The sequence below is a fragment of the Excalfactoria chinensis genome, chromosome 2 (assembly GCF_039878825.1).
Source record: "Excalfactoria chinensis isolate bCotChi1 chromosome 2, bCotChi1.hap2, whole genome shotgun sequence".
Taxonomy (NCBI): domain Eukaryota; kingdom Metazoa; phylum Chordata; class Aves; order Galliformes; family Phasianidae; genus Excalfactoria; species Excalfactoria chinensis.
Genome location: NC_092826.1, coordinates 121,330,198 through 121,339,790, shown reverse-complemented (window position 1 = coordinate 121,339,790; position 9,593 = coordinate 121,330,198). Strand labels below are relative to the sequence as shown.

Sequence of the window (9,593 nt, the reverse complement as noted above, 5' to 3'; positions counted from 1 at the left end):
GCTTTTTCTTATGGTTATGCAGAGTTGATGGTTTTTATGTGTCATGTTCATAATCTAATTTCTCAAAGAGTGAATACCAATCACACAAAACTTACTGATTTATACCAAATCAAAGTCATCTATATCCTATATCACAAGTTCATATATAATAATACGTTGAATTATTATCTTCACAATCTCACAAAACAAGTTCCAGAACAGGTTGCCCAGCGAGGCTGTGAATGCCCTCTCCCTGGAAACATTCAAGGCCACGCTGGATGGGGCTGTCAGCAGCCTGGTCAAGTTGGAGGTGTCCCTGCCTATAGCAGGAAGGTTGGAACTGAATGCTCTTAAGGGTCCTTTCCAACCCAAACCATTCTATGGATTCTCTGATTCCATGACTAGAATTAACTGCAGACAGTATAATAGTTATATATCACTTCCTAGTGGTTGACAGTTTACTTACTAAAATGTCAAAAGCATCTACAAACATAAAACTGAATTAGAAACTTAAACAGTTTCAAGTATTTCAGTTTATTTGAAAAAAATATTGCCTACTCTATTAGTTATGTGTACCACTGTGATTCATTCAAATCTTCACATGACCAGGCAAGTGTTCCAGCCAACAGTCATGTAAGAGTGGCATTACTCTTTTCTGTGGATTAAGCTTCTGCCATAGGAATTGAATTCTGGGAGATTAACAGCTGCAGAACATCTGGACTCTGTAGCACTTGCTAGGCTCCATCTGCAAAGGTAGGAGAAATGATGTGGCAATTAGGAATAGTAATGAGACTCTTCACATTTCTCCAGGTTAATTGTGCTTCATAGATAACTTGATATTTCACTTTTTTTTTTAATTCTTCTTTAATCCAAAGTCTGTGTGACAGTCTTGAAAGGAGCAATTACTGTGATTCCTATTAATGTTATTCTCTGATCCTTATATACTTTCAGGGCTTTCAGCTTCTGAAGAAGCAAGCAATACAAAGCACAGCCTTGTTCCACATACTTTGTAATTGTAAAGAAAAAACTATGAAATGTCAAAATAAAGGTTTGGAAATTCTTATAATTGCATCCTTAACTCTGCAAACCATCTAAGTCATCTGTTTTAAATTTGTTCTCAGTGATAGCATCAGTGACCTTTCCTGTAAGAACAGGAAAAAGACAGGTCTGGAGCATAAGAATACAAGAACCTAAGAACCTATTTCAGTATCCTCTCTCCAACAGTGTCCAAAAACCAAGAATATGCAGCCAGGGCATTGTGACACTGCCATTGTGCTCTCACAGCTGCCAGTGCTCTATGACTGAGGGAATCACAACTGGTTTATTTGTATTTAATAGTATCTGATAAATTATGCTTTGAGTGAATTGATCTCTTAACCTGTTTAAGCTCTTCTTGGTTAAAGATAGAGAAGAAAAAGAAAACAGAATAAGGAGACAGATTCATATGTTTACTTATTTTTAAGAAGGGAATAGCTCAGTACTTATAAATACTACCCACAAAAGAATTCCATGCAACCATCCTTGGCCCCCTGTGTTATTTCTTAAGGGTAAAAAAAACTACTCAGGACAGGACATAAAAACAGTATAAATAGAAAATAGTAACACCTCTGTACTTTTTGCAAGTTCACAGTAAACTGCAGATCAAGGATTTCCTGACACAGAAGTGATATTTTCATCTCAATACTATTCCTGGACTGAATTTCCTATGAATCTGTTCATTTGCTTTTCAGAGTTCTGAAAGCTTCTAACATCTGCTTTTCAGTATGACAAACTGCCTTTCAGTTGACCAGTGTATGATGTGAAAAGTTACTGTCTTCTGTTTTAAATCAGACTTGTTCATTCCATTCAATAATAACTCAATAACTCCTAACTATTTTACAAGAAAGAGGGACCATGTATTCACCACATTTATTTATTTCCTCTGTCCTACCGATCATATCCTTATCAGTTCTTGTTGGGGAATGTCCAGTCAATCATTTCCTCAAATGAAAGATATTTCATACCATTGATCAGCTTTTCTTGCCTACTCATTACCCTTTTTGCTTCTGCCATCTCATTCTGGTATTATGGAAACTACTACTACATTGCAAGATTCTCAGCTTGGAATATAGATTTAGCTATTCACATAATGTTTCTTATTCCTCTCCTCAGAGTTTGATTTCCTAATCTACAATGAATATAAAATTATAATTGATTATCTTTTACTCTTTTGGTAATAAACAAGCCATTAACCATCTCAAAATATCCATCAATAGATTTCAAGGTGTTACATAGGTGTGTACTGTGAAACAAATATTGATTACTTGCTTTGGGATAAATATATATATATTCTCAGTATAGTCACAGAATGATTAAGGCTGGAATAATGCCCAGAGTGGTGATGGATGCTGTATCCTTGGAGACATTCAAGGTCAGGCTGGATGGGGCTTTGAGCACCTTGATCTAGCTGCAGGTGTCCCTGTTCATTGCAGGGGAGTTGGGCCAGCTGACCTTTAACGGTCTGTTGCAATTGAAACAATTCTGTGAACGTTTCAGCTAAAGCACTTTGATCTCCCCAAGTTAGGACAATTTAAATGAATTCAAGATAGAAATTCAAAATCTTATTTGTTAAATTTTAACACTTTTTCACAATTTTGAGCAAGTTCAAGTGTTTTCATATACATGCGTCTTTAATTCTCATGCCATTGTAAAACAAACCATGTTCTAGATCAAAATATGATAGTGTTTGTGAAAACTGGATTAATTGCTCATTAAGGATAATTTTCAGCAACTCCTGGCTGAAATTGAAGATCACAAATTTTAAAAAAATAAAAGGCGGGCCACAGAAATCTGCTGATGACTCCAAGCTGGTTAGAACAGTCCACACACTAAAGGACAGGGTTAGAATGCAAAATGGTCTCATACTAACATAAGATACAATTTGCCAAGGTCTGGAGTTCAATGTTGCTCTCAACTATGTATGATTACCTAGATGACAGAATGGATGAAAACATTTCTGCAGAAAATAATCTGGAGTCACTGTAGATTGCAATGGTTTCCATCACTGCTTTTTAGTACAGGTAAAACAAACCTGTCAGAAATAGCAAAAGTAAGGCTGTTCCCACCTTGAGATGGGTAGACTCATAAAATGAACCTTTTGGCATCCTTTCCAAGATGATGATTATGTGACATATCTGTTATAGGATTTCAAAAACACATCACTTACCTAGAATTTGGATGGAGCCATTCCAAATACGCAATACTGATACTCGAGCCTCAACCTTGATTCACCTGGGAGTAATTCCATGATTAAAATGGAGGTGGGATTAAATGAAGAGTTATTAAATGCTACATTCTTGGCTGTGATATCCAACACCCAAGAGCACCTATCTGCTAGCCACATTGAGATAGACGTGGAAGGGGGTGATGGTGAAAGGTTACCTTTTCACAGTACACGAGTGGACGCTCACTCATTAAAAACAAGCAAACAAGTAAACAAACAAATATACTCAAAACTTGTTCAAAAACCAGTTATCAGAGCTCAGTGACCAGCTGGAGTGCTTAATGAGCTGATGGTAAAAATAAATTTATTCATTAACTGAACTCATATATATTTCTTATCCACTAAAAAGCCTGGGATGTTCTTAATGCCACATGATTACTAAATTTAAACACTTTCATTAATCCAGTCTGCATATCATTTACTAAGCATCTCAGTACTTCTTAATGATGATTTTTTTCTCGGTTTGATCTTTTTTTTCTCCCCACTGTTCTCACATCTTTTCTCTAATTGCTGCTGATTCATCAACAATTTTTAGATTGGAAGGAAGAACAAACAACTACTTTGAAGACAGTTTTGGAACATTAAAAGAAATATGGCCAAATGTCTCTAGCTACCTCTGAAGATCTCCACAACAGAGTTAGGAAATATGATATGGATTTTTTAGCATATTTTGAATACTTTGACATTCTGGAAAGTAGGATAATATACTGGCATTGAATCCCTATGTTAATGTAGGAGTCAGTTTTGCCACACTAAAATTTCTGTGCAGTCCTTGAAAACATTATTAAAATATTTATGAGATGTTCTACCTTTTGCATTTCTTGACAGTAATCTCTCTGGAAATCATCACTGTACAATACCCTTTGTCAACCAGAGAACTAAAAGCAACCTCTCTTTTGCAGTGAGATCATGCAACGCATTAAGCAGTTTAACACATGCAGAGGCAAGCCTTCAAAATAGACTGCTTTCCTTCTAAAAGCTGTAGACACTATGGAGCACTAGATAGACATATAGACATTATGTAGTATTAGATAACTGGATAATCTATCTGCCCTCCTTGAGTTCTGCAGTTGCTGCTTTTATTCTCTTACTTGAATCACGGAAACTAAAGGGATACTTGTCATTTACTTCAATTGATAAGACTGGTCAGCAGCTTATTCAGTCCATCAGCAGAAACAGAAGATAAATGTCTGAGAAAACAAACACACATAGTTAAAGAAAAGAAACCATCCTTTTCTGTATCTCAAAAGGCTAACAAATGCTGTATTTCAACTCATGAACTGAGAATTACAGGAAACTTTAATAAATACAAATCCAGATTTTTTTCAGAAACAGATGTAACAGGACTGACAGCAAAATTGGCTGCAAGTACCTCACCTAGATAAAATTACAAGACTATTTTGCTATACTGCTGCAGAACATAACACGCTCTCATAAGTCAATAAAGAAATTTCCATTGACTGAAATGATACAGTATTAGGCTTAATCTTCATGTAGAACTCTAATGGCAAAGGAAGCTATATGTGCAGGAAAGAATAAATGTATTAGTTTCTTGGCAGAACGTTAAATAAATATCCTCGTTTCAATAAGATATTCTATGCAGAGTTCTATTAAATTGCAGTCTGTTTTATATATATTTTTTTTTATTTTTATTTTTTTCAGAATTCTGCACTGCATAACTGTGACATTCCAAACACAGAATTTAGCATAGGAGAAGATGCTGTTAGTGTGAAGGTTGCTGTTAAACTAAATACATGAGCAACTAAACTTTAGCTGAGCATGAAGATTGCCAATATGTATTTTAAGAATTGTTTACCCAAGCATTAAGAATAGTTGTACTCCTGCCTTCTCCTATTTGTTGATCATGCACTGCTACTGAGAGCAAAGATATGAGCCATAGAGGTTCATCTTTTCTGAGCTGCTTCTACTCACTAATGCTTATTCTTTTACCTACTGTATTCACATTACATTTGTTTGATAATCTCCTAAAGAAAAAAATGAGAGCAACCAAACCATGAATCAGTGGAATAACACATTACTTTCGTTTATTTCTTTTATTTTATAAGAACTTAAAATCCCTCATTTATTTGTCAGTAAATCTAAGCACATTGTATGCTAGAGAAATAAACATTACCAAGACTGTACACAGGAAAACCAATAAGAAAAACCTGCTATCTGATGTTTTGCTATTGCTTTTTAGTAATAAAATTCAATCTACATAAAACCTGTATTCACAGCATAAATAATAACATCTGAAACTATTATGCTGTCTGTAGGCTGAGATAACTCTGTCAAGGTGACCAGATTTCTCTCTGCTTCCTTGTTTTCTCATGGCTGTCATATGTTTATTTAGAGGTTGAAAGCATCTCAAGTCTGTTTCTCTGCTGCTTTAGTCTGAATATCTGTACCACAACTACATCTGGGACAGAACCTGAGCCCACTGCACCTTACTGTACCTGGGGCCCTTCATCATACAATAAGCTCCTCCATTTTGGCAGGACTGGTGCAGCACCTTGCACCACAGAGGCCTGGGGTCCAGTGAAGGGCTCTCAGGTGCTATCAGTGTGAAAAGAACAGCCAAAACAAGGGCATTTTGTGAAGTGTCATCACTGCTTAATTTTCCAGATGCCTTGCTGATTTGCGAGTCTCCATTTCACGGTGCACTCTACATAATTGCCTTTCTCACCAGCAGCTTCCTCCACCACTAGAGTCACATCCTTGCCTAACGTGTTAATTAATGGATTTTTTCTGCTGACAACCAGGACAGGCTTAGAGAACTCCTTAGTGTCTTTAGTTTAATTTGAAAACTACTGATAATTACATTCACTGCTAGCAGGGAAAAAACTTGTGTGGAGTCTTCAGATTCCAGCCTGCATAGAAACCAAGATAGATTTTGACACTGATGTAAATAGTTGGCTTTGTCCAAAAGATATGATAGACTGTATTTTATTTTTCTTTAAAGTATTGATATTTTCACAGAGGTTTTTCATTAAAAACAAAAAACCTCAACGGAGAATTTAAATTCCTCAAAAACAGTTTTCTATTCCCCCAAAAAATGGCAATAAAAAGTTTTCAGAGGAAGATGTTGCTTTTTCCTATATTTACCTCAACTCATTCCTTGCAATCTCACTCACAGATCTCTGATGTGCTTACCTTAAATGTTTTATTTTTCTTCACCATAAGAAATTCTCAGCAAATACAGAATTCTCAATAGTTTGGAATAGGAATTTAACTATTTCTTAGACCAAATGTTGTACACGTAATACCTTGAGATACAGATTTTTCCCATTCCTGGAATAACAAGACAAGAAGTAAAAATTCATCAAAGCTGTAGTAAGATTTCTGAGTCAGCTGGATTTAATTTACAATGTGATTGATCTTCATAATGCATTATTCTTTACACCTTTTGAATTTTAATTGTTACTTCTCTTACTTTCATGCATCACTTAATTGCTTTTGGAAATGATCAATGTTAAAAAAAAAAAAAAAAGAAAAAAAGAAAAAAACAGATTTAATGACTAATAAAAATGTAACTCCATAAGGATAGTTTAAACTTTTGTGAAATATTCCAGCCTAAAAATGATATCTTTGAAAAGAGAGCCTTCACTTGAATGAAAACTTGCTACAAAATTTTTAAAGCGTATCTTAGAATCTATCCCCCAGCCCCAAACCCAGAGCTCCATCTCAGACCAACCCCAGGCCCCAACAGACATTCCCAAATACCTGCAGATGTCCCTGTCTTCTGGCAGCCCTCTCCCTCCTTCTCTTTGAAACCAAGGCTACCTAAGCATTCAGTCCAAACCCTCACTTGTTCCCTGCTTTCTTTTCCCTGTCTTTCCCCTATAGAGAGATAGTCCATATTTATCTGAGCTTCCCCACCCCCCACATCCCAAGAAGCTTTCCATGAGTCTTTTTCTACATTTTGTTTCCTATTCTCTGCTGCACATTCAGCCCCTTCCCACTCCCTTCCCCAGGGGACTTAGGCTTTGGCTCTTCATTATGCAGCCTTAAAGTACTCTGCCCGGCTGTCAGGGCTGCCACCAGAACTTCAAAGCAAAACCCTCATTGTGCTTCTCCTGGTCACTGAAACCCACTGAAACTTTCCTACTGGCTACTATATACAGCCTGGCCTAAACCATATTCTCTCTTCAACCTCTTTTGCAAGTGTGTGCTCTTTCCTTTAATAAAAACCCATCGAAGTGGCATTCTAAAGGCAGGAAAATGGCATACAGAAGGAAAAGCCAGAGGCAAAGCTCCTTATTCTTGTAAAACTCCTGGGAACAACTTGTAAGTCCCATAGTTTGATTCTACCAGGTCTGAAAAAGTATTTCCTTTCCATGTTTTGAGATTATTGTATTTCAGAAATATATATTTGCTTTTTTTCCTGACGAGGCAAGAGCAGAATGCTTTTATCATTTCTAAACTATTTGTTGAGTTTTCTCTCCTTGCCCCTTGCACTGGTCTTCCTGAAATAGACACTGCCATCTTTCTGGCCTTGTCATTAGAGAGATTTTCAAATACTAATCACACTATAACTTTTTTCTGATCGCCCTTTAATTTAATATCCTGTAGTAGCTGTAGCTCCTAAGGTAGAACAAGCCTCTGTATAGTCGTTCAAGTGTGGATAACAGAAGACATTAATTTCTATATTCTTCCTTATCCACCTCTGTATCTTGTTTGTTTTTATCATCAGAGCCACAGTAAGCATCAATCCTCATAAATTTGTGCACAGCATTACATAGATATCCTCACAAAAGCCGTGGCCAGGTATGTTGATAGGGACTTTAAGGTGTCTGAATGGTTTCACAAGTGCTCTTCTGAAGCTGTGTCAAAGGTAAAACAACTAATTAACCCATCAATAAGTAGGGATCTATCTGCTAAAGGAAGAAGTCAGCATGACTGGGTTAATCAGATTCAGGTGTTGACACCTTATTGCAGGCAAATAAGCTGTTGTCCTTTTTCTCTTTGGTGTATATTATTTAGCATTCATTGACCTTGTTCTTATTTCACTGCATGTTGTATAAATCTGACTTTGGTTGTTCTAAATAACTGTGTACGATCTGCAGATTTCACTAATGGCCTGATCTCTGACTTCTATATGTTCTTTACATACTCATTTTAAGCAAATTCTGACTTTGGAGCACATAACTGCTAACACTGTGCTATGTTAGAATTGGACAAAATGTGAGAGGCTATGATTAAAACACATCAGATCACTCTGAAGTGCATAACCACATAGTTATACTCATTTTTAGGCTATTATTTGCCTTTGAAATAATAGCTTTAGCAGAAGACAGGAAATGAGATTTAAAAGAGATACTGGCTGATCGAGATGACCTAATTTAACTGGGAAATTTCCACAGGGAATTAATTGGACGCAAGTTACATTCTATCTTAACTAGTATTCTGTCCCCAGAAAGAACCCATCCAAACACAAGATACCACAAGCCATACATAGTTTTGAGAACCAGGTGTTATTGTTTGTAAAACAAGGTGTACAATTATACAGTCAATAGGTAAACAGAAATCATACAGATGTTTTGTAAGGTTATCATGATAGAAAGATAACTTGTGATAAATGGAAAATGCTCACCGATGTTAAAGATTCACAGTAAGTTCCACAAAGGAGCAATCTCCAGAGAAAGAAATCCTGCCTTAGTGGTAGTCAGCCCTTAAATGAGATCTGGGAGAGGTATAGCCAATCTCTACCCCTTCGGGTAGCACAGCTGAATTACCTTCACCTGTGCTCCCATAGCTGACTCATTGCTTGCCTCAGGTGGTTAATTAGAGGTTCAGTTTCCCATACACACGGGTAGGAAATGATTATCAGGAGACTTACATAGGTAGTTTGTAGGATTAACTCTGAGTATGTCTTTGAAAAGGCCTAGTGTATATTTTGAGGCAAGGAGAGGGAATACCAGACCGCCCTCAACAAAGGTATGCATGGCACTGAAACTGATGTAGAAGGAAATCTCAACTTAAATGATGACTTTGAAGGCCACAGCTAAAAAGGCAACCACGGAAAGGTTCTGCATGGGTGGGCTGGGAGGTGAGGAGGAAGTGCCCACCACCCCCTAAAAAAAACCTACAAGTAGATAACAGCATTTTAATTCACCAGGCAGTGTGAGAGAGCACAAAAAACAACCAGCTGTTCTCACTATAGAAATGTATTGCCACCAAAGGAAAGGTGAATGCCCTCTGCCCTGCCCCTCCTCCCAGTGAGACATGCAAAGAAAAATTCCTGTAAAAAGGTCATCTAGAGCCTTTCTACTGTTATATTTAGCTTATCTGAAGAACTTCAGAAACTATTTAGTACAATAAAATGAGACAAGATGGATTGTAATTAAGTGAT

At 36.8% G+C, this 9,593-nt stretch overlaps 1 long non-coding RNA gene across 1 annotated transcript; it reads right to left on the bottom strand.

The window, feature by feature from the left end:
- Window positions 1-539: 539 nt before the first annotated feature.
- LOC140249200 (uncharacterized) lies at window positions 540-8,877 on the bottom strand. Its single transcript, XR_011902961.1, has 5 exons — window positions 8,835-8,877; window positions 6,395-6,532; window positions 4,333-4,431; window positions 3,185-3,249; window positions 540-724 (listed from the first exon to the last, which is right to left on the bottom strand). It is a non-coding gene; the product is annotated as an uncharacterized lncRNA (long non-coding RNA).
- Window positions 8,878-9,593: the final 716 nt, after the last annotated feature.